This window comes from Ipomoea nil, unplaced genomic scaffold (assembly GCF_001879475.1).
Source record: "Ipomoea nil cultivar Tokyo-kokei standard unplaced genomic scaffold, Asagao_1.1 scaffold1525, whole genome shotgun sequence".
Taxonomy (NCBI): Eukaryota; Viridiplantae; Streptophyta; class Magnoliopsida; order Solanales; family Convolvulaceae; genus Ipomoea; species Ipomoea nil.
Genome location: NW_017617953.1, coordinates 188,328 through 212,715, shown reverse-complemented (window position 1 = coordinate 212,715; position 24,388 = coordinate 188,328). Strand labels below are relative to the sequence as shown.

At 30.8% G+C, this 24,388-nt stretch overlaps 12 non-coding genes across 12 annotated transcripts; all 12 read right to left on the bottom strand.

Moving 5' to 3' along the window:
* Positions 1-610: 610 nt before the first annotated feature.
* On the bottom strand, positions 611-692 carry TRNAS-GCU. The gene has a single exon. It is a non-coding gene; the product is annotated as a tRNA-Ser (tRNA).
* Positions 693-1,451: 759 nt separating this feature from the next.
* On the bottom strand, positions 1,452-1,533 carry TRNAS-GCU. The gene has a single exon. It is a non-coding gene; the product is annotated as a tRNA-Ser (tRNA).
* A 759-nt stretch (positions 1,534-2,292) lies between these two features.
* TRNAS-GCU lies at positions 2,293-2,375 on the bottom strand. Its single transcript has one exon. It is a non-coding gene; the product is annotated as a tRNA-Ser (tRNA).
* Positions 2,376-3,142: 767 nt separating this feature from the next.
* Positions 3,143-3,224, bottom strand: TRNAS-GCU. Its single transcript has one exon. It is a non-coding gene; the product is annotated as a tRNA-Ser (tRNA).
* A 768-nt stretch (positions 3,225-3,992) lies between these two features.
* TRNAS-GCU lies at positions 3,993-4,074 on the bottom strand. Its single transcript has one exon. It is a non-coding gene; the product is annotated as a tRNA-Ser (tRNA).
* A 766-nt stretch (positions 4,075-4,840) lies between these two features.
* TRNAS-GCU lies at positions 4,841-4,922 on the bottom strand. Its single transcript has one exon. It is a non-coding gene; the product is annotated as a tRNA-Ser (tRNA).
* A 768-nt stretch (positions 4,923-5,690) lies between these two features.
* On the bottom strand, positions 5,691-5,772 carry TRNAS-ACU. The gene has a single exon. It is a non-coding gene; the product is annotated as a tRNA-Ser (tRNA).
* A 770-nt stretch (positions 5,773-6,542) lies between these two features.
* On the bottom strand, positions 6,543-6,624 carry TRNAS-GCU. Its single transcript has one exon. It is a non-coding gene; the product is annotated as a tRNA-Ser (tRNA).
* Positions 6,625-7,078: 454 nt separating this feature from the next.
* On the bottom strand, positions 7,079-7,159 carry TRNAS-GCU. The gene has a single exon. It is a non-coding gene; the product is annotated as a tRNA-Ser (tRNA).
* Positions 7,160-11,164: 4,005 nt separating this feature from the next.
* TRNAS-GCU lies at positions 11,165-11,244 on the bottom strand. The gene has a single exon. It is a non-coding gene; the product is annotated as a tRNA-Ser (tRNA).
* A 3,287-nt stretch (positions 11,245-14,531) lies between these two features.
* TRNAS-GCU lies at positions 14,532-14,611 on the bottom strand. Its single transcript has one exon. It is a non-coding gene; the product is annotated as a tRNA-Ser (tRNA).
* Positions 14,612-20,181: 5,570 nt separating this feature from the next.
* TRNAS-GCU lies at positions 20,182-20,263 on the bottom strand. Its single transcript has one exon. It is a non-coding gene; the product is annotated as a tRNA-Ser (tRNA).
* Positions 20,264-24,388: the final 4,125 nt, after the last annotated feature.

The following is a 24,388-nucleotide window of genomic DNA, read 5'->3' as shown; positions in this document are numbered from 1 at the left end:
AGAGCCACTACATGCCACTAAAAAGTGCACAAGATCATTTACTGGTTAAAGAGTTAATGTACTTCAATAAAAAGTTTAAAACGAACTTCAATATTTTAAAATAGTTACAAGATTTTATTTTTTATTTTTTGGAATTAACCAAAGAAAATTGCATTGTTTCAAATAATTTAAAATTTACTTTTTTCGTTGCTTGAGAGATTTGGACTCTCGTTGGGAAAACGCCTGTACTTAGCAGGCACACACCCTAACCACTCGGCTAAAAAAACTTGTGTGTTCTTTTATGGTAGAAAAATCGAAACGGATCATTATTTTTTTTTTTTAGTTTTTTTTTCTACTAATTACTCTGTTTCAATGTAATATTTATTTATAACTACTTCCTCAACCTACTAAATCACGAAGAATCAATATTTCCCAAATGGGGCTCAATCCCATGAGCTCCTATATCGGAGAGCTACTTCATGCCGCTAAAAAGACCGCAAGATCATTTACTGGTTAAAGAGTTCAGATCCTACAATTAAAAATTTAAAACGAATTTCATTATTTCAAAATAGTTTTTGTATTAACCAAAGAAAATTGCATTGTTTCAAATAATTAAAATATTTACTTCTATCGTTGCCTGAGAGATTCAAACTCTCGCGGAGAAACCCCATATACTTAGCAGGCACACGCCTTAACCACTCGGCCAAAGCAACATGTGTGTTATTTTATTGTATATGAAAAAAACGGATTACTATCTTTTTAAGAGATTTTTTCCAACAACTTACTTTGATACAATGTAATATTTGTTTTTAAGTACTTTCTCAACCTACTGAATCACAAAGACTCTCAAACTCATGAAATCCCATTTAGGAGAGCCACTACATGCCACTAAAAAGTGCACAAGATCATTTACTGGTTAAAGAGTTAATGTACTTCAATAAAAAGTTTAAAACGAACTTCAATATTTTAAAATAGTTACAAGATTTATTTTTTATGTTTGGAATTAACCAAAGAAAATTGCATTGTTTCAAATAATTTAAAATTTACTTTTATCGTTGCTTGAGAGATTTGGACTCTCGTTGGGAAAACGCATGTACTTAGCAGGCACACGCCCTAACCACTCGGCTAAAAAAAACTTGTGTGTTCTTTTATGGTAGAAAAATCGAAACGGATCATTATTTTTTTTTTTAGTTTTTTTTTTCTACAAATTACTCTTTTTCAATGTAATATTTGTTTATAACTACTTCCTCAACCTACTAAATCACAAAGAATCAATATTTCCCAAATGGGGCCCAATCCCATGACCTCCTATATCGGAGAGCTACTTCATGCCGCTAAAAAGACCACAAGATCATTTACTGGTTAAAGAGTTCATATCCTACAATTAAAAATTTAAAACGAATTTCAAAATAGTTTTTGTATTAACCAAAGAAAATTGCATTGTTTCAAATAATTAAAATATTTACTTCTATCGTTGCCTGAGAGATTCAAACTATCGCGGGAAAACCCCATGTACTTAGCAGGCACACGCCTTAACCACTCGGCCAAAGCAACATGTGTGTTATTTTATTGTATATGAAAAAAACGGATTAATATCTATTTAAGAGATTTTTTCCAACAACTTACTTTGATACAATGTAATATTTGTTTTTAAGTACTTTCTCAACCTACTGATTCACAAAGACTCTCAAACTCATGACGTCCCATTTAGGAGAGCCACTACATGCCACTAAAAAGTGTACAAGATCATTTACTGGTTAAAGAGTTAATGTACTTCAATAAAAAGTTTAAAACGAACTTCAATATTTTAAAATAGTTACAAGATTTTATTTTTTATTTTTTGGAATTAACCAAAGAAAATTGCATTTTTTTCAATAATTTAAAATTTACTTTTATCGCTGCTTGAGAGATTTGGACTCTCGTTGGGAAAACACATGTACTTAGCAGGCACACGCCCAAACCACTCGGCTAAAAAAACTTGTGTGTTCTTTTATGGTAGAAAAATCGAAACGGATCATTATTTTTTTTTTTTAGTTTTTTTTTCTACAAATTACTCTGTTTCAATGTAATATTTGTTTATAACTACTTCCTCAACCTACTAAATCACAATATTTCCCAAATGGGGCTCAATCCCATGACCTCCTATATCGGAGAGCTACTTCATGCCGCTAAAAAGACCACAAGATCATTTACTGGTTAAAGAGTTCATATCCTACAATTAAAAATTTAAAACGAATTTCATTATTTCAAAATAGTTTTTGTATTAACCAAAGAAAATTGCATTGTTTCAAATAATAAAAATTTTACTTCTATCGTTGCTTGAGAGATTCGAACTCTCGTGGGGAAACCCCCATGTACTTAGCAGGCACACGCCTTAACCACTCGGCCAAAGCAACATGTGTGTTATTTTATTGTATATGAAAAAAACGGATTAATATCTATTTAAGAGATTTTTTCCAACAACTTACTTTGATACCATGGAATATTTGTTTTTAAGTACTCTCTCAACCTACTGAATCACAAAGACTCTCAAACTCATGACGTCCCATTTGGGAGAGTCACTACATGCCACTAAAATGTGCACAAGATAATTTACTGGTTAAAGAGTTAATGTACTTCAATAAAAAGTTTAAAACGAACTTCAATATTTTAAAATAGTTACAAGATTTTATTTTTTATTTTTTTAGAATTAACCAAAGAAAATTGCATTGTTTCAAATAATTTAAAATTTACTTTTATCGTTGCTTGAGAGATTTGGACTCTCGTTGGGAAAACGCCTGTACTTAGCAGGCACACGCCCTAACCACTCGGCTAAAAAAACTAGTGTGTTCTTTTATGGTAGAAAAATCGAAACGGATCATTATTTTTTTTTTAGTTTTTTTTTTCTACAAACTACTCTGTTTCAATGTAATATTTGTTTATAACTACTTCCTCAACCTACTAAATCACAAAGAATCAATATTTCCCAAATGGGGCTCAATCCCATGACCTCCTATATCGGAAAGCTACTTCATGCCGCTAAAAAGACCACAAGATTATTTACTGGTTAAAGAGTTCATATCCTACAATTAAAATTTTTAAACGAATTTCATTATTTCAAAATAGTTTTTTTATTAACCAAAGAAAATTGCATTTTTTCAAATAATCAAAAATTTACTTCTATCGTTGCCTGAGAGAATCGAACTCTCGCAGGGAAACACCATGTACTTAGCAGGCACACGCCTTAACCACTCGACCAAAGCAACATGTGTCTTATTTTATTGTATATGAAAAAAACGGATTAATATCTATTTAAGAGATTTTTTCCAACAACTTACTTTGATACCATGTAATATTTGTTTTTAAGTACTTTCTCAACCTACTGAATCACAAAGACTCTCAAACTCATGACGTCCCATTTAGGAGAGCCACTACATGCCACTAAAAAGTGCACAAGATCATTTACTGGTTAAAGAGTTAATGTACTTCAATAAAAAGTTTAAAACGAACTTCAATACTTTAAAATAGTTACAAGATTTTATTTTTTAGTTTTTGGAATTAACCAAAGAAAATTGTATTTTTTTCAATAATTTAAAATTTACTTTTATCGCAGCTTGAGAGATTTGGACTCTCGTTGGGAAAACACATGTATTAGCATGCACACGCCCTAACCACTCGGCTATAAAAACTTGTGTGTTCTTTTATGGTAGAAAAATCGATACGGATCATTATTTTTTTTTTTTCAGTTTTTTTTTTCTACAAATTACTCTGTTTCGATGTAATATTTGTTTATAACTACTTCCTCATCCTACTAAATCACAAAGAATCAATATTTCCCAAATGGGGCTCAATCCCATGACCTCCTATATCGGAGAGCTACTTCATGCCGCTAAAAAGACCACAAGATCATTTACTGGTTAAAGAGTTCATATCCTACAATTAAAAATTTAAAACGAATTTCATTATTTCGAAATAGTTTTTGTATTAACCACAGAAAATTGCATTGTTTCAAATAATAAAAATTTTACTTCTATCGTTGCTTGAGAGATTCGAACTCTCATGAGGAAACCCCATGTACTTAGCAAGCACACGCCTTAACCACTCAGCCAAAGCAACATGTTTGTTATTTTATTGTATACGAAAAAAATGGATTAATATCTATTTAAGAGATATTTTCCAACAACTTACTTTGATACCATGTAATATTTGTTTTTAAGTACTTTCTCAACCTACTAAATCACAAAGACTCTCAAACTCATGACGTCCCATTTAGGAGAGCCACTACATGCCACTAAAAAGTGCACAAGATCATTTACTGGTTAAAGAGTTAATGTACTTCAATAAAAAGTTTAAAACGAACTTCAATATTTTAAAATAGTTACAAGATTTTATTTTTTAGTTTTGGAATTAACCAAAGAAAATTGTATTTTTTTCAATAATTTAAAATTTACTTTTATCGCAGCTTGAGAGATTTGGACTCTCGTTGGGAAAACACATGTATTAGCATGCACACGCCCTAACCACTCGGCTATAAAAACTTGTGTGTTCTTTTATGGTAGAAAAATCGATACGGATCATTATTTTTTTTTTTTCAGTTTTTTTTTTCTACAAATTACTCTGTTTCGATGTAATATTTGTTTATAACTACTTCCTCATCCTACTAAATCACAAAGAATCAATATTTCCCAAATGGGGCTCAATCCATGACCTCCTATATCGGAGAGCTACTTCATGCCGCTAAAAAGACCACAAGATCATTTACTGGTTAAAGAGTTCATATCCTACAATTAAAAATTTAAAATGAATTTCATTATTTCGAAATAGTTTTTGTATTAACCACAGAAAATTGCATTGTTTCAAATAATAAAAATTTTACTTCTATCGTTGCTTGAGAGATTCGAACTCTCATGAGGAAACCCCATGTACTTAGCAAGCACACGCCTTAACCACTCAGCCAAAGCAACATGTTTGTTATTTTATTGTATACGAAAAAAATGGATTAATATCTATTTAAGAGATATTTTCCAACAACTTACTTTGATACCATGTAATATTTGTTTTTAAGTACTTTCTCAACCTACTAAATCACAAAGACTCTCAAACTCATGACGTCCCATTTAGGAGAGCCACTACATGCCACTAAAAAGTGCACAAGATCATTTACTGGTTAAAGAGTTAATGTAATTCAATAAAAAGTTTAAAACGAACTTCAATATTTTAAAATAGTTACAAGATTTTATTTTTTATTTTTTGGAATTAACCAAAGAAAATTGCATATTTCAAATAATTTAAAATTTACTTTAATCGCTGTTTGAGAGATTTGGACTCTCGTTGGGAAAACACATGTACTTAGCAGGCACATGCCCTAACCACTCGGCTAAAAAAACTTGTGTGTTCTTTTATGGTAGAAAAATAGAAACGGATCATTATTTTTTTTTTTTAGTTTTTTTTTTCTACAAACTACTCTGTTTCAATGTAATATTTGTTTATAACTATTTCCTCAACCTACTAAATCACAAAGAATCAATATTTCCCAAATGGGGCTCAATCCCATGACCTCCTATATCGGAGAGCTACTTCATGCCGCTAAAAAGACCGCAAGATCATTTACTGGTTAAAGTGTTCATATCCTTCAATTAAAAATTTAAAACGAATTTCATTATTTCAAAATAGTTTTTGTATTAACCAAAGAAAATTGCATTGTTTCAAATAATTAAAATATTTACTTCTATCGTTGCCTGAGAGATTCAAACTCTCGCGGGGAAACCCCATATACTTAGTAGGGACACGCCTTAACCACTCAGCCAAAGCAACATGTGTGTTATTTTATTGTATATGAAAAAAACGGATTACTATCTTTTTAAGAGATTTTTTCCAACAACTTACTTTGATAAAATGTAATATTTGTTTTTTAGTACTTTCTCAACCTACTGAATCACAAAGACTCTCAAACTCATGACGTCCTATTTAGGAGAGCCACTTCATGCCACTAAAAAGTCCACAAGATCATTTACTGGTTAAAGAGTTAATGTACTTCAATAAAAAGTTTAAAACGAACTTCAATATTTTAAAATAGTTTCAAGATTTTTTTTTTTTTTTTTTTTTAGAATTAACCAAAGAAAATTGCATTTTTCAAATAATTTAAAATTTACTTTTATCGTTGCTTGAGAGATTTGGACTATCGTTGGGAAAACGCATGTACTTAGCAGGCACACGCCCTAACACTCGGCTAAAAAAACTTGTGTGTTCTTTTATGGTAGAAAAATCGAAACGGATCATTATTTTTTTTTTTTTAGTTTTTTTTTCTACAAATTACTCTGTTTCAATGTAATATTTGTTTATAACTACTTCCTCAACCTACTAAATCACAAAGAATCAATATTTCCCAAATGGGGCTCAATCCCATGACCTCCTATATTGGAGAGCTACTTCGTGCCGCTAAAAAGACCACAAGATCATTTACTGGTTAAAGAATTCATATCCTACAATTAAAAATTTAAAACGAATTTCGTTATTTCAAAATAGTTTTTGTATTAACCAAAGAAAATTGCATTGTTTCAAATAATTAAAAAATTTACTTCTATCGTTGCCTGAGAGATTCTAACTCTCGCGAGGAAACCCCATGTACTTAGCAGGCACACGCCTTAACCACTCAGCCAAAGCAACAATGTGTGTTATTTTATTGTATATGAAAAAACGGATTACTCTCTTTTTTAGATATTTTTTCCAATAACTTACTTTGATGCAATGTAATATTTGTTTTTAAGTACTTTCTCAGCCTACTGAATCACAAAGACTCTCAAACTCATGACGTCTCATTTAGGAGAGCCACTACATGCACTAAAAAGTGCACAAGATCATTTACTGGTTAAAGAGTTAATGTACTTCAATAAAAAGTTTAAAACGAACTTCAATATTTTAAAATAGTTACAAGATTTTATTTTTTATGTTTTGGAATTAACCTACTTCATGCCGCTAAAAAGACCACAAGATCATTTACTGGTTAAAGAGTTCATATCCTACAATTAAAAATTTAAAACGAATTTCATTATTTCGAAATAGTTTTTGTATTAACCACAGAAAATTGCATTGTTTCAAATAATAAAAATTTTACTTCTATCGTTGCTTGAGAGATTCGAACTCTCATGGGAAACCCCATGTACTTAGCAGGCACACGCCTTAACCACTCGGCCAAAGCAACATGTGGTTATTTTATTGTATATGAAAAAAATGGATTAATATCTATTTAAGAGATTTTTCCAACAACTTACTTTGATACCATGTAATATTTGTTTTTAAGTACTTTCTCAACCTACTAAATCACAAAGACTCTCAAACTCATGACGTCCCATTTAGGAGAGCCACTACATGCCACTAAAAAGTGCACAAGATCATTTACTGGTTAAAGAGTTAATGTACTTCAATAAAAAGTTTAAAACGAACTTCAATATTTTAAAATAGTTACAAGATTTTATTTTTTATTTTTTGGAATTAACCAAAGAAAATTGCATTTTTTCAATAATTTAAAATTTACTTTTATCGCAGCTTGAGAGATTTGGACTCTCGTTGGGAAAACACATGTATTAGCAGGCACACGCCCTAACCACTCGGCTAAAAAAACTTGTGTGTTCTTTTATGGTAGAAAAATCGAAACGGATCATTATTTTTTTTAGTTTTTTTTTTCTACAAATTACTCTGTTTCAATGTAATATTTGTTTATAACTACTTCCTCAACCTACTAAATCACAAAGAATCAATATTTCCCAAATGGGGCTCAATCCCATGACCTCCTATATCGGAGAGCTACTTCATGCCGCTAAAAAGACCACAAGATCATTTACTGGTTAAAGAGTTCATATCCTACAATTAAAAATTTAAAACGAATTTCATTATTTCGAAATAGTTTTTGTATTAACCACAGAAAATTGCATTGTTTCAAATAATAAAAATTTACTTCTATCGTTGCTGAGAGATTCGAACTCTCATGAGGAAACCCCATGTACTTAGCAAGCACACGCCTTAACCACTCAGCCAAAGCAACATGTTTGTTATTTTATTGTATACGAAAAAAATGGATTAATATCTATTTAAGAGATATTTTCCAACAACTTACTTTGATACCATGTAATATTTGTTTTTAAGTACTTTCTCAACCTACTAAATCACAAAGACTCTCAAACTCATGACGTCCCATTTAGGAGAGCCACTACATGCCACTAAAAAGTGCACAAGATCATTTACTGGTTAAAGAGTTAATGTACTTCAATAAAAAGTTTAAAACGAACTTCAATATTTTAAAATAGTTACAAGATTTTATTTTTTATTTTTTGGAATTAACCAAAGAAAATTGCATTTTTCAAATAATTTAAAATTTACTTTTATCGCTGCTTGAGAGATTTGGACTCTCGTTGGGAAAACACATGTACTTAGCAGGCACACGCCCTAACCACTCGGCTAAAAAAACTTGTGTGTTCTTTTATGGTAGAAAAATCGAAACGGATCATTATTTTTTTTTTTAGTTTTTTTTTTCTACAAATTACTCTGTTTCAATGTAATATTTGTTTATAACTACTTCCTCAACCTACTAAATCACAAAGAATCAATATTTCCCAAATGGGGCTCAATCCCATGACCTCCTATATCGGAGAGCTACTTCATGCCGCTAAAAAGACCACAAGATCATTTACTGGTTAAAGAGTTCATATCCTACAATTAAAAATTTAAAACGAATTTCATTATTTCAAAATAGTTTTTGTATTAACCAAAGAAAATTGCATTGTTTCAAATAATTAAAAATTTTACTTCTATCGTTGCCTGAGAGATTCTCTCTCGCGGGAAACCCCATGTACTTAGCAGGCACACGCCTTAACCACTCAGCCAAAGCAACATGTGTGTTATTTTATTGTATATGAAAAAACGGATTACTATCTTTTTAAGAGATTTTTTCCAACAACTTACTTTGATACAATGTAATATTTGTTTTTAAGTACTTTCTCAACCTACTGAATCACAAAGACTCTCAAACTCATGACGTCCCATTTAGGAGAGCCACTACATGCCACTAAAAAGTGCACAAGATCATTTACTGGTTAAAGAGTTAATGTACTTCAATAAAAAGTTTAAAACGAACTTCAATATTTTAAAATAGTTACAAGATTTTATTTTTTATTTTTTGGAATTAACCAAAGAAAATTGCATCAAGACTGACTCAAACACATGTACTTAGCAGGCACACACTAACCACTCGGCTAAAAAAACTTGTGTGTTACGGATGTTTTTTTTTTCTACAAATTACTCTGTTTCAATGTAATATTTGTTTATAACTACTTCCTCAACCTACTAAATCACAAAGAATCAATATTTCCCAAATGGGGCAATCAATCCCCATTGCACCTTAAAATTCGCTACTTCATGCCGCTAAAAAGACCACAAGATCATTTACTGGTTAAAGAGTTCATATCCTACAATTAAAAATTTAAAACGAATTTCATTATTTCAAAATAGTTTTTGTATTAACCAAAGAAAATTGCATTGTTTCAAATAATTAAAAATTTTACTTCTATCGTTGCCTGAGAGATTCAACTCTCGCGGGAAACCCCATGTACTTAGCAGGCACACGCCTTAACCACTCAGCCAAAGCAACATGTGTGTTATTTTATTGTATATGAAAAAAACGGATTACTATCTTTTTAAGAGATTTTTTCCAACAACTTACTTTGCAATGTAATATTTGTTTTTAAGTACTTTCTCAACCTACTGAATCACAAAGACTCTCAAACTCATGACGTCCATTTAGGAGAGCCACTACATGCCACTAAAAAGTCCACAAGATCATTTACTGGTTAAAGAGTTAATGTACTTCAATAAAAAGTTTAAAACGAACTTCAATATTTTAAAATAGTTACAAGATTTTAGGAATTAACCAAAGAAAATTGCATTTTTCAAATAATTTAAAATTTACTTTTATCGTTGCTTGAGAGATTTGGACTCTCGTTGGGAAAACGCATGTACTTAGCAGGCACACGCCCTAACCACTCGGCTAAAAAAACTTGTGTGTTCTTTTATGGTTCGAAACGGATCATTATTTTTTTTAGTTTTTTTTTCTACAAATTACTCTGTTTCAATGTAATATTTGTTTATAACTACTTCCTCAACCTACTAAATCACAAAGAATCAATATTTCCCAAATGGGGCTCAATCCATGACCTCCTATATCGGAGAGCTACTTCATGCCGCTAAAAAGACCACAAGATCATTTACTGGTTAAAGAGTTCATATCCTACAATTAAAAATTTAAAACGAATTTCATTATTTCAAAATAGTTTTTGTATTAACCAAAGAAAATTGCATTGTTTCAAATAATTAAAAAATTTACTTCTATCGTTGCCTGAGAGATTCTCTCAGTATGTACTTAGCACACGCCTTAACCACTCGGCCAAAGCAACATGTGTGTTATTTTATTGTATATGAAAAAACGGATTACTATCTTTTTAAGAGATTTTTTCCAACAACTTACTTTGATACAATGTAATATTTGTTTTTAAGTACTTTCTCAACCTACTGAATCACAAAGACTCTCAAACTCATGACGTCTCATTTAGGAGAGCCACTACATGCCACTAAAAAGTGCACAAGATCATTTACTGGTTAAAGAGTTAATGTACTTCAATAAAAAGTTTAAAACGAACTTCAATATTTTAAAATAGTTACAAGATTTTATTTTTTATTTTTGGAATTAACCAAAGAAAATTGCATTGTTTCAAATAATTTAAAATTTACTTTTATCGTTGCTTGAGAGATTTGGACTCTCGTTGGGAAAACGCATGTACTTAGCAGGCACACGCCCTAACCACTCGGCTAAAAAAACTTGTGTGTTCTTTTATGGTAGAAAAATCGAAACGGATCATTATTTTTTTTAGTTTTTTTTTCTACAAATTACTCTGTTTCAATGTAATATTTGTTTATAACTACTTCCTCAACCTACTAAATCACAAAGAATCAATATTTCCCAAATGGGGCTCAATCCCATGACCTCCTATATCGGAGAGCTACTTCATGCCGCTAAAAAGACCACAAGATCATTTACTGGTTAAAGAGTTCATATCCTACAATTAAAAATTTAAAACGAATTTCATTATTTCAAAATAGTTTTTGTATTAACCAAAGAAAATTGCATTGTTTCAAATAATAAAAAATTTACTTCTATCGTTGCTTAGAGATTCGAACTCTCACGGGGAAACCCATGTACTTAGCAGGCACACACCTTAACCACTCGGCCAAAGCAACATGTGTGTTATTTTATTGTATATGAAAAAAACGGATTAATATCTATTTAAGAGATTTTTTCCAACAACTTACTTTGATACAATGTAATATTTGTTTTTAAGTACTTTCTCAACCTACTGAATCACAAAGACTCTCAAACTCATGACGTCCCATTTAGGAGAGCCACTACATGCCACTAAAAAGTGCACAAGATCATTTACTGGTTAAAGAGTTAATGTACTTCAATAAAAAGTTTAAAACGAACTTCAATATTTTAAAATAGTTACAAGATTTTATTTTTTATTTTTTGGAATTAACCAAAGAAAATTGCATTTTTCAAATAATTTAAAATTTACTTTTATCGTTGCTTGAGAGATTTGGACTCTCGTTGGGAAAACACATGTACTTAGCAGGCACACGCCCTAACCACTCGGCTAAAAAAACTTGTGTGTTCTTTTATGGTAGAAAAATCGAAACGGATCATTATTTTTTTTTTTAGTTTTTTTTTCTACAAATTACTCTGTTTCAATGTAATATTTGTTTATAACTACTTCCTCAACCTACTAAATCACAAAGAATCAATATTTCCCAAATGGGGTCAATCCCATGACCTCCTATATCGGAAGCTACTTCATGCCGCTAAAAAGACCACAAGATCATTTACTGGTTAAAGAGTTCATATCCTACAATTAAAAATTTAAAAGAATTTCATTATTTCAAAATAGTTTTTGTATTAACCAAAGAAAATTGCATTGTTTCAAATAATAAAAATTTACTTCTATCGTTGCCGAGAGATTCGAACTCTCGCGGGAAACCCCATGTACTTAGAGGCACACGCCTTAACCACTCGGCCAAAGCAACATTGTACGGATGAGATTAAAACTTACTTTGATACAATGTAATCTTTCTCAACCTACTGAATCACAAAGACTCTCAAACTCATGATTAGGAAAATTTACAAGATCGGTTAAAGAGTTAATCAATTTTATTCAATTTTTAAAATAGTTATTTTGTATTGCAAAAAGAAAATAAATTGATTGGCTATCGTTGCTTGAGAGACTTCGGCACACTCTCGGCGGCCCCATGTACAATTAGCAGGAATCACAGCTTAACCACTCGGCCAAAGCAACATGTGTGTTATTTTATTTATTTATGAAAAATAACGGATTAATATTGATTTAAGAGATTTTTGTACCAACAACTTACTTCAATGTAATACTTTGTTTTTAAGTACTTTCTCAACCTACTAAATCACAAAGACTCTCAAACTCATGACGTCCCATTCAGGAGAGCCACTACATGCCACTAAAAAGTGCACAAGATCATTTACTGGTTAAAGAGTTAATGTACTTCAATAAAAAGTTTAAAACGAACTTCAATATTTTAAAATAGTTACAAGATTTTATTTCCAAAGGCATTTTTCAAATAATTTAAAATTTACTTTTATCGCATGCTAAGATTTGGACTCTCGTTGGGAAATTCTTAGCAGGCGCCCTATCCACTCGGCTAAAAACTTGTGTGTTCTTTTGAGAAAAATCATGATTATTTTTTTTTTTCTACAAATTACTCTGTTTCAATGTAATATTTGTTTATAACTACTTCCTCAACCTACTAAATCACAAAGAATCACCCAAATGGGGCTTCAATCCCATGACCTCCTATATCGGAGGCTACTTCATGCCGCTAAAAAGACCACAAGATCATTTACTGGTTAAAGAGTTCATATCCTACAATTAAAAATTTAAAAGAATTTCATTATTTCAAAATAGTTTGTATTAACCAAAGAAAATTGCATTGTTTCAAATAATAAAAATTTACTTCTATCGTTGCTGAGAGATTCGAACTCTTGTACTTTTAACCACTTTGCGGATTGAGATTTTAACAACTTACTTTGATACAATGTAATATTTGTTTTTAAGTACTTTCTCAACCTACTGAATCACAAAGACTCTCAAACTCATGACGTTTTTAATGTAAAAAGGACAAGATCATTTACTGGTTAAAGAGTTAATGTCTTGAACTTCAATTTTTAAAATAGTTACAAGGGAATTAACTTGCATTTTTCAAATAATTTAAAATTTACTTTTATAGAGATTTGGACTCTCGTTGGGAAAACACATGTACTTATAGCCTTGTGTGTTCTTTTATCGAAACGGATGTTTCAATGTAATTTTGTTTATAACTACTTCCTCAGAATCAATATTAAAAATCTGACCTGGAGAGCTACTTCAAAAAATTCATTTACTGCGAATTTCATGTTTTTGATTAAAAAAAAAATTCAAATGTTAGAGATTCAACTCAAACCCCTATGTTCAGCCAAAAGCCGTCTGATTATACATTACTGGTTAATCCGAACTTCTATCCTTGCAGAAGAGGATTTTTACTCATTCTGCGAGGTTTTGGACGAAGTGTACTTTTAACCACTTGTCTTAGCTTATTTGATACAATGTAATATTTGTTTTTTGTTTCTCAGAATTGAGTGATTTAGGAAGCTGCCACTAAAAAGTCACAAGATCATTTTGGTTAAAGAGTTAATGTACTTCAATAAAAATTTATTCAATATTTTAAAATAACATTTTTTTTTTTATTAAAGTTTTCCTTTTATCGTTGCTTGTAATGTACTTTTCATATATTCATTATTTTCTACAAATTACTAATGTAATATTTGTTTATAACTACTTCCTCAACCTACTAAATCATAATATATAATATGACCTATATAGAGCTACTTCATATCATTTACTGGTTTTCGGTAAACTTTCCGAGGCACTACTGTAGGTGGTGTTTTGGAAATAAATTAATAAGTAATAATAAAGGACTGACGGGCCACCCCACTGTACAAGGGTTAAAGAGTTAATGTACTTGGTTACAACCAAAGAAAATTGCATTTTTCAAATAATTTAAAATTTACTTTTATCGTTGCTTGAGAGATTTGGAAAAACGCATGTACTTAGCAGGCACACGGGCTAAAAAAACTTGTGTGTTCTTTTATGGTAGAAAAATCGAAACGGATCATTATTTTTTTTAGTTTTTTTTCTACAAATTACTCTGTTTCAATGTAATATTTGTTTATAACTACTTCCTCAACCTACTAAATCACAAAGAATCAATATTTCCCAAATGAATCCCATGACCTCCTATATCGGAGAGCTACTTCATGCCGCTAAAAAGACCACAAGATCATTTACTGGTTAAAGAGTTCATATCCTACAATTAAAAATTTAAAACGAATTTCATTATTTCAAAATAGTTTTTGTATTAACCAAAGAAAATTGCATTGTTTCAAATAATTAAAAATTTACTTCTATCGTTGCTGAGAGATTCGAACTCTCGCGGGAAACCCCATGTACTTAGCAGGCACACGCCTTAACCACTCGGCCAAAGCAACATGTGTGTTATTTTATTGTATATGAAAAAAACGGATTATATCTTTTTAAGAGATTTTTTCCAACAACTTACTTTGATACAATGTAATATTTGTTTTTAAGTACTTTCTCAACCTACTAATCACAAAGACTCTCAAACTCATGACGTCCCATTTAGGAGAGCCACTACATGCCACTAAAAAGTCACAAGATCATTTACTGGTTAAAGAGTTAATGTACTTCAATAAAAAGTTTAAAACGAACTTCAATATTTTAAAATAGTTACAAGATTTTTTTTTATTTTTTGGAATTAACCAAAGAAAATTGCATTTTTCAAATAATTTAAAATTTACTTTTATCGAGAGATTTGGACTCTCGTTTGTACTTAGCAGGCACACGCCCTCCACTCGGCTAAAAAAACTTGTGTGTTCTTTTATGGTAGAAAAATCGAAACGGATCATTATTTTTTTTAGTTTTTTTTCTACAAATTACTCTGTTTCAATGTAATATTTGTTTATAACTACTTCCTCAACCTACTAAATCACAAAGAATCAATATTTCCCAAATGGGAATCCCATGACCTCCTATATCGGAAGCTACTTCATGCCGCTTCATTTACTGGTTAAAGAGTTCAGGCCACATTGTTTCGTTGCCCGAACTCAAACGTACCCTAACCACTCGGCTGTGTGTGTATCGTTTGTGGCCTCATGGGATGTGTTTTTTTCAGGTTCATTTTGTTTCCACTAAAGATCAGCTGGCGGATATCTTCACCAAACCGCTTCCGGCATCTCGGTTTGGGACTTTGCGCACCAAGCTCAATGTGGTGTCCCACTCACCTTGTGCTTGAGGGGGAGTGTTAGACATATATTTAATATCTCTTTTATTATATAGTTTTGTATAATGTTGTTTATGACTTACTGAGAGATCTAGTCTTTAGCCTAGTTATTAGCTCTCTCTCTTAAGTCTATATTTGTATTCTTCGATCTGTTATCAATTGAATTAACTGTTCCACTCTCATCGTACTTAGAAGGCACACGGCTTAACCACTCGGCCAAAGCAACATGTGTGTTATTTTATTGTATATGAAAAAAACGGATTAATATCTATTTAAGAGATTTTTTCCAACAACTTACTTTGATACAATGTAATATTTGTTTTTAAGTACTTTCTCAACCTACTGAATCACAAAGACTCTCAAACTCATGACGTCCCATTTAGGAGAGCCACTACATGCCACAAAAAAGTGCACAAGATCATTTAGTGGTTAAAGAGTTAATGTACTTCAATAAAAAGTTTAAAACAAACTTCAATATTTAAAAATAGTTACAAGATTTTATTTTTTATTTTTTGGAATTAACCAAAGAAAATTGCATTTTTTAAATAATTTAAAATTTACTTTTATCGCTGCTTGAGAGATTTGGACTCTCGTTGGGAAAACACATGTACTTAGCAGGCACACGCCCTAACCACTCGGCTAAAAAAACTTGTGTGTTCTTTTATGGTAGAAAAATCAAAACGGATCATTATTTTTTTTTTTTAGTTTTTTTTTTCTACAAATTACTCTGTTTCAATGTAATATTTGTTTATAACTACTTCCTCAACCTACTAAATCACAAAGAATCAATATTTTCCAAATGGGGCTCAATCCCATGACCTCCTATATCGGAGAGCTACTTCATGCCGCTAAAAAACGTCATTTAAAAGACAATTTTATGTTTTTTTCCAAAGAAAATTGCATTTTTCAAATAATTTAAAATTTACTTTTATCGTTGCTTGAGAGATTTGGACTCTCGTTGGGAAAACACATGTACTTAGCAGGCACACGCCCTAACCACTCGGCTAAAAAAACTTGTGTGTTCTTTTATGGTAGAAAAATCGAAACGGATCATTTTTTTTTTAGTTTTTTTTTTCTACAAATTACTCTGTTTCAATGTAATATTTGTTTATAACTACTTCCTCAACCTACTAAATCACAAAGAATCAATATTTCCCAAATGGGGCTCAATCCATGACCTCCTATATCGGAGAGCTACTTCATGCCGCTAAAAAGACCACAAGATCATTTACTGGTTAAAGAGTTCATATCCTACAATTAAAAATTTAAAACGAATTTCATTATTTCAAAATAGTTTTTGTATTAACCAAAGAAAATTGCATTGTTTCAAATAATTAAAATATTTACTTCTATCGTTGCCTGAGAATTCAAACTCTCGCGGGGAAACCCCATGTACTTAGCAGGCACACGCCTTAACCACTCGGCCAAAGCAACATGTGTGTTATTTTATTGTATATGCAAAAACGGATTACTATCTTTTTAAGAGATTTTTTCCAATAACTTACTTTGATACAATGTAATATTTGTTTTTTGTACTTTCTCAACCTACTGAATCACAAAGACTCTCAAACTCATGACGTCCTATTTAGGTGAGCCACTTCATTCCAATAAAAAGTCCACAAGATCATTAACTGGTTAAAGAGTTAATGTACTTCAATCAAAAGTTTAAAACGAACTTCAATATTTTAAAATAGTTACAATATATATATATTTTTTTTGGAATTAACCAAAGAAAATTGCATTGTTTCAAATAATTTTAAATTTACTTTTATCGTTTGCTTTGAGAGATTTGGACTCTCGTTGGGAAAAACGCATGTACTTAGCAGGCACACGCCCATAACCACTCGGCTAAAAAAACTTGTGTGTTCTTTTATGGTAGAAAAATCGAAACGGATCATTATTTTTTTTTAGTTTTTTTTTTCTTCTACAAATTACTATTTTTCAATGTAATAATTTGTTTATAACTACTTCCTCAACCCTACTAAATCACAAAGAATCAATATTTCACAAATGGGGGCCAATCCCATGACCTCCTATATCGGAGAGCTACTTCATGCCGCTAAAAAGACCACAAGATCATTTACTGGTTAAAGAGTTCATATCCAACAATTAAAAATTTAAAACGAATTTCAATTATTTCAAAATAGTTTTTGTATTAACCAAAGAAAATTGCATTGTTTCAAATAATTAAAATTTACTTCTATCGTCGCATGAAGATTCAAACGCTCGCGGGGAAACACCATGTACTAAGCAGGCACACGCCTTAACCACTCGGCCAAAGCAACATGTGTGTTTTTGTATTGTATATGAATAAAACGGATTATTATCTTTTTAGAGATTTTTTCCAACAACTTACTTTGATACAATGTAATATTTGTTTTTAAGTACTTTCTCAACCTACTGAATCACAAAGACTCTCATACTCATGACGTCCTATTTAGGAGAGCCACTACATGCCACTATAAAGTCCACAAGATCATTTACTGGTTAAAAGAGTTAATGTACTTCAATAAAAAGTTTAAAACGAACTTCTAATATTTTAAAATAGTTACAAGATTTTATTTTTTATTTTTTGGAATTAACCAAAGAAAATTGCATTTTTCAAATAATTTAAAATTTACTTTTATCGTTGCTTGAGAGATTTGGACTATCGTTAGGAAAAACGCATGAACTTAGCAGGCACACACGCCCTAACCACTCGGCTAAAAAAACTTGTGTGTTCTTTTATGGTAGAAAAATCGAAACAGATCATTATTTTTTTTTAGTTTTTTTTTTTTCTACAAATTACTCTGTTTCAATGTAATATTTGTTTATAACTACTTCCTCAACTTACTAAATCACAAATAATTAATATTCCCAAATGGGGCTCAATCCCATGACCTCCTATATCAGGAGAGCTACTTCATGCCGCTAAAAAGACCACAAGATCATTTACTGGTTAAAGAGTTCATATCCTACAATTAAAAATTTAAAACGAATTTCGTTATTTCAAAATAGGTTTTTGTATTAACCAAAGAAAATTGCATTGTTTCAAATAATTAAAATATTTACTTCTATCGTTGCCTGAGAGATTCGAAACTCTCGCGGGAACCGGAAACCCCATGCACTTAGCAGGCCACACGCCTTAACCACTCGGCCAAAGCAACATGTGTGTTATTTTATTGTATATTCAAAAAACGGATTACTATCTTTTTAAGAGATTTTTTCCCAATAAACTTACTTTGATACAATGTAATATTTGTTTTTTAGTACTTTCTCAACCTACTGAATCACAAAGACTCTCAAACTCATGACGTCCTATTTAGGTGAGCCACTTCATTCCAATAAAAAGTCCACAAGATCATTAACTGGTTAAAGAGTTAATGTACTTCAATCAAAAGTTTAAAACGAACTTCAATATTTTTAAAATAGTTACAATATATATATATATATTTTTTTTTTGGAATTAACCAAAGAAAATTGCATTGTTTCAAATAATTTAAAATTTACTTTTATCGTTGCTTGAGAGATTTGGACTCTCGTTGGGAAAACGCATGTACTTAGCAGGCACACGCCCAAACCACTCGGCTAAAAAAACTTGTGTGTTCTTTTATGGTAGAAAAATCGAAACGGATCATTATTTTTTTTTGTTTTTTTTTCAACAAATTACTATTTTTCAATGTAATATTTGTTTATAACTACTTCCTCAACCAACTAAATCACAAAGAATCAATATTTCCCAAATGGGGCCCAATCCCATGACCTCCTATATCGGAGAGCTACTTCATGCCGCTAAAAAGACCACAAGATCATTTACTGGTTAAAGAGTTTATATCCAACAATTAAAATTTAAAACGAATTTCATTATGTCAAAATAGTTTAACCAAAGAAAATTGCATTGTTTCAAATAATTAAAAATTTACTTCTATCGTCGCATGATAGATTCGAACGCTCGCGGGGAAACACCATGTACTAAGCAGGCCACACGCCTTAACCACTCGGCAAAAGCAACATGTGTGTTTTTGTATTGTATATGAATAAAACGGATTATTATCTTTTTTAGAGAATTTTTTCCAACAACTTATTTTGATACAATGTAATATTTGTTTTTAAGTACTTTCTCAACCTACTAAATCACAAAGACTCTCAAACTCATGACGTCCTATTTAGGAGAGCCACTACATGCCACTATAAAGTCCACAAGATCATTTACTGGTTAAAGAGTTAATGTACTTCAATAAAAAGTTTTAAAACGAACTTCAATATTTTAAAATAGTTACAAGATTTTATTTTTTATTTTTTGGAATTAACCAAAGAAAATTGCATTTTTCAAATAATTTAAAATTTACTTTTATCGTTGCTTGAGAGATTTGGACTCTCGTTGGGAAAACGCATGTACTTAGCAGGCACACGCCCAAACCACTCTGCTAAAAAAACTTGTGTGTTCTTTTATGGTAGAAAAATCGAAACGGATCATTATTTTTTTTAGTTTTTTTTTTCTACAAATTACTATTTTTCAATGTAATATTTGTTTATAACTACTTCCTCAACCTACTAAATCACAAAGAATCAATATTTCCCAAATGGGGCTCAATCCCATGACCTCCTATATCGGAGAGCTACTTCATGCCGCTAAAAAGACCACAAGATCATTTACTGGTTAAAGAGTTCATATCCTACAATTAAAAATTTAAAACGAATTTCATTATTTCAAAATAGTTTTTTGTATTAACCAAAGAAAATTTCATTGTTTCAAATAATTAAAATATTTACTTCTATCGTTGCCTGAGAGATTCGAACTCACGCGGGGAAACCCCATGCACTTAGCAGGCACACGCCTTAACCACTCGGCCAAAGCAACATGTGTGTTATTTTATTGTATATTCAAAAAACGGATTACTATCTTTTTAAGAGATTTTTTCCAATAACATACTTTGATACAATGTAATATTTGTTTTTTAGTACTTTCTCAACCTACTGAATCACAAAGACTCTCAAACTCATGACGTCCTATTTAGGTGAGCCACTTCATTCCAATAAAAAGTCCACAAGATCATTAACTGGTTAAAGAGTTAATGTACTTCAATCAAAAGTTTAAAACGAACTTCAATATTTTAAAATAGTTACAATATATATATATATATATATATATATATATATATATATATATATATATATATATATTGGAATTAACCAAAGAAAATTGCATTGTTTCAAATAATTTAAAATTTACTTTTATCGTTGCTTGAGAGATTTGGACTCTCGTTGGGAAAACGCATGTACTTAGCAGGCACACGCCCAAACCACTCGGCTAAAAAAACTTGTGTGTTCTTTTATGGTAGAAAAATCGAAACGGATCATTATTTTTTTTTAGTTTTTTTTTTCAACAAATTACTATTTTTCAATGTAATATTTGTTTATAACTACTTCCTCAACCTACTAAATCACAAAGAATCAATATTTCCCAAATGGGGCCCAATCCCATGACCTCCTATATCGGAGAGCTACTTCATGCCGCTAAAAAGACCACAAGATCATTTACTGGTTCAAGAGTTCATATCCAACAATTAAAAATTTAAAACGAATTTCATTATTTCAAAATAGTTTAACCAAAGAAAATTGCATTGTTTCAAATAATTAAAAATTTACTTCTATCGTCGCATGATAGATTCGAACGCTCGCGGGGAAACACCACGTACTAAGCAGGCACACGCCTTAACCACTCGGCAAAAGCAAAATGTGTGTTTTTGTACTGTATATGAATAAAACGGATTATTATCTTTTTTAGAGATTTTTTCCAACAACTTATTTTGATACAATGTAATATTTGTTTTTAAGTACTTTCTCAACCTACTGAATCACAAAGACTCTCAAACTCATGACGTCCTATTTAGGAGAGCCACTACATGCCACTATAAAGTCCACAAGATCATTTACAGGTTAAAGAGTTAATGTACTTCAATAAAAAGTTTAAAATGAACTTCAATATTTTAAAATAGTTACAAGATTTTATTTTTTATTTTTTGGAATTAACCAAAGAAAATTGCATTTTTCAAATAATTTAAAATTTACTTTTATCGTTGCTTGAGAGATTTGGACTCTCGTTGGGAAAACGCATGTACTTTGCAGGCACACGCCCAAACCACTCGGCTAAAAAAACTTGTGTGTTCTTTTATGGTAGAAAAATCGAAACGGATCATTATTTTTTTTTAGTTTTTTTTTTTCTACAAATTACTATTTTTCATTGAAATATTTGTTTATAACTACTTCCTCAACCTACTAAATCACAAACAATCAATATTTCCCAAATGGGGCCCAATCCCATGACCTCCTATATCGGAGAGCTACTTCATGCCGCTAAAAAGACCACAAGATCATTTACTGGTTAAAGAGTTCATATCCAACAATTAAAAATTTAAAACGAATTTCATTATTTCAAAATAGTTTTTGTATTAACCAAAGAAAATTGCATTGTTTCAAATAATTAAAACTTTACTTCTATCGTCGCATGATAGATTCGAACCCTCACGGGGAAACACCATGTACTAAGCAGGCACACGCCTTAACCACTCGGCCAAAGCAACATGTGTGTTTTTGTATTGTATATGAATAAAATGGATTATTATCTTTTTTAGAGATTTTTTCCAACAACTTACTTTGATACAATGTAACATTTGTTTTTAAGTACTTTCTCAACCTACTGAATCACAAAGACTCTCAAACTCATGACGTCCTATTTAGGAGAGCCACTACATGCCACTATAAAGTCCACAAGATCATTTATTGGTTAAAGAGTTAATGTACTTCAATCAAAAGTTTAAAACGAACTTCAATATTTTAAAATAGTTACAAGATTTTATTTTTTATTTTTTGGAATTAACCAAAGAAAATTGCATTTTTCAAATAATTTAAAATTTACTTTTATCGTTGCTTGAGAGATTTGGACTATCGTTGGGAAAACGCATGTACTTAGCAGGCACACGCCCTAACCACTCGGCTAAAAAAACTTGTGTGTTCTTTTATGGCAGAAAAATCGAAACGGATCATTATTTTTTTTTTAGTTTTTTTTTTCTACAAATTACTCTGTTTCAATGTAATATTTGTTTATAACTACTTCCTTAACTTACTAAATCACAAAGAATCATTATTTCCCAAATGGGGCTCAATCCCATGACCTCCTATATAGGAGAGCTACTCCATGCCGCTAAGAAGACCACAAGATCATTTACTGGTTAAAGAGTTCATATCCTACAATTAAAAATTTAAAATGAATTTCGTTATTTCAAAATAGTTTTTGTATTAACCAAAGAAAATTGCATTGTTTCAAATAATTAAAAAATTTACTTCTATCGTTGCGTGAGATATTCAAACTGGCGCGGGGAAACCCCATGTACTTAGCAGGCACACGCCTTAACCACTCGGCCAAAGCAACATGTGTGTTATTTTATTGTATATGAAAAAAATGGATTAGTATCTTTTTAAGAGATTTTTTCCAACAACTTACTTTGATACAATGTAATATTTGTTTTTAAGTACTTTCTCAACCTACGGAATCACAAAGACTCTCAAACTCATGACGTCCCATTTAGGAGAGCCACTACATGCCTCTAAAAAGTGCACAAGATCATTTACTGGTTTAAGAGTTAATGTACTTCTATAAAAAGTTTATAACGAATTTCAATATTTTAAAATAGTTACAAGATTTTATTTTTTATTTTTTGGAATTAACCAAAGAAAATTGCATTTTTCAAATAATTTAAAATTTACTTTTATCGTTGCTTGAGAGATTTGGACTATCGTTGGGAAAACACATGTACTTAGCAGGCACACGCCCTAACCACTCGGCTAAAAAAACTTGTGTGTTCTTTTATGGTAAAAAAATCGAAACGGATCATTATTTTTTTTTTTGTTTTTTTTTTCTACAAATTACTCTGTTGCAATGTAATATTTGTTTATAACTACTTCGTCAACCTACTAAATCACAAAGAATCAATATTTCCCAAATGGGGCTCAATCCCATGACCTCCTATATAGGAGAGCTACTTCATGCCGCTAAAAAGATCACAAGATCATTTATTGGTTAAAGAGTTCATATCCTACAATTAAATGTTTAAAACGAATTTCATTATTTCAAAATAGTTTTTGTATTAACCAAAGAAAATTGCATTGTTACAAATAATTAATAATTTACTTCTATTGTTGCCTGAGAGATTCAAACTCTCGTGGGGAAACACCATGTACTAAGCTGGCACACGCCTTAACCACTCGGCCAAAGCAACTTGTATGTTTTTGTATTGTATATGAAAAAACAGATTATTATCTTTTTTTGAGATTTTTTCCAACAACTTACTTTGATACACTGTAATATTTGTTTTTAAGTACTTTCTCAACCTACTGAATCACAAAGACTCTCAAACTGTAAGATATATTAAATATAATATATTTAATATAATATATATTAAATATAATATAATATATCTATAATATATATATAATATATATTTGAGAAGAGAGAGAGAGAAGGAGAATTGAATTCACTTGATTGATTTAGAATGCTTGAATACAAGGACTATTTATACTAATGATAATTAACTCAAATGCTAAAATTAAGGAGTTAATGCTCCATGTAAAGCTAACATCATGGACATGTTAACCAACTAACTCATCTTACTTGGTTTAATATAATAATAATATTATTATAACACAAACTCATGACGTCCTATTTAGGAGAGCCACTTCATGCCACTAAAAAGTCCGCAAGATCATTAACTGGTTAAAGAGTTAATGTGCTTCAATCAAAAGTTTAAAACGAACTTCAATATTTTAAAATAGTTACAATATTTTTTTTATTTTTTTTTTGGAATTAACCAAAGAAAATTGCATTGTTTCAAATAATTTAAAATTTACTTTTATGGTTGCTTGAGAGATTTGGACTCTCGTTGGGAAAACGCATGTACTTAGCAGGCACACGCCTTAACCACTCGGC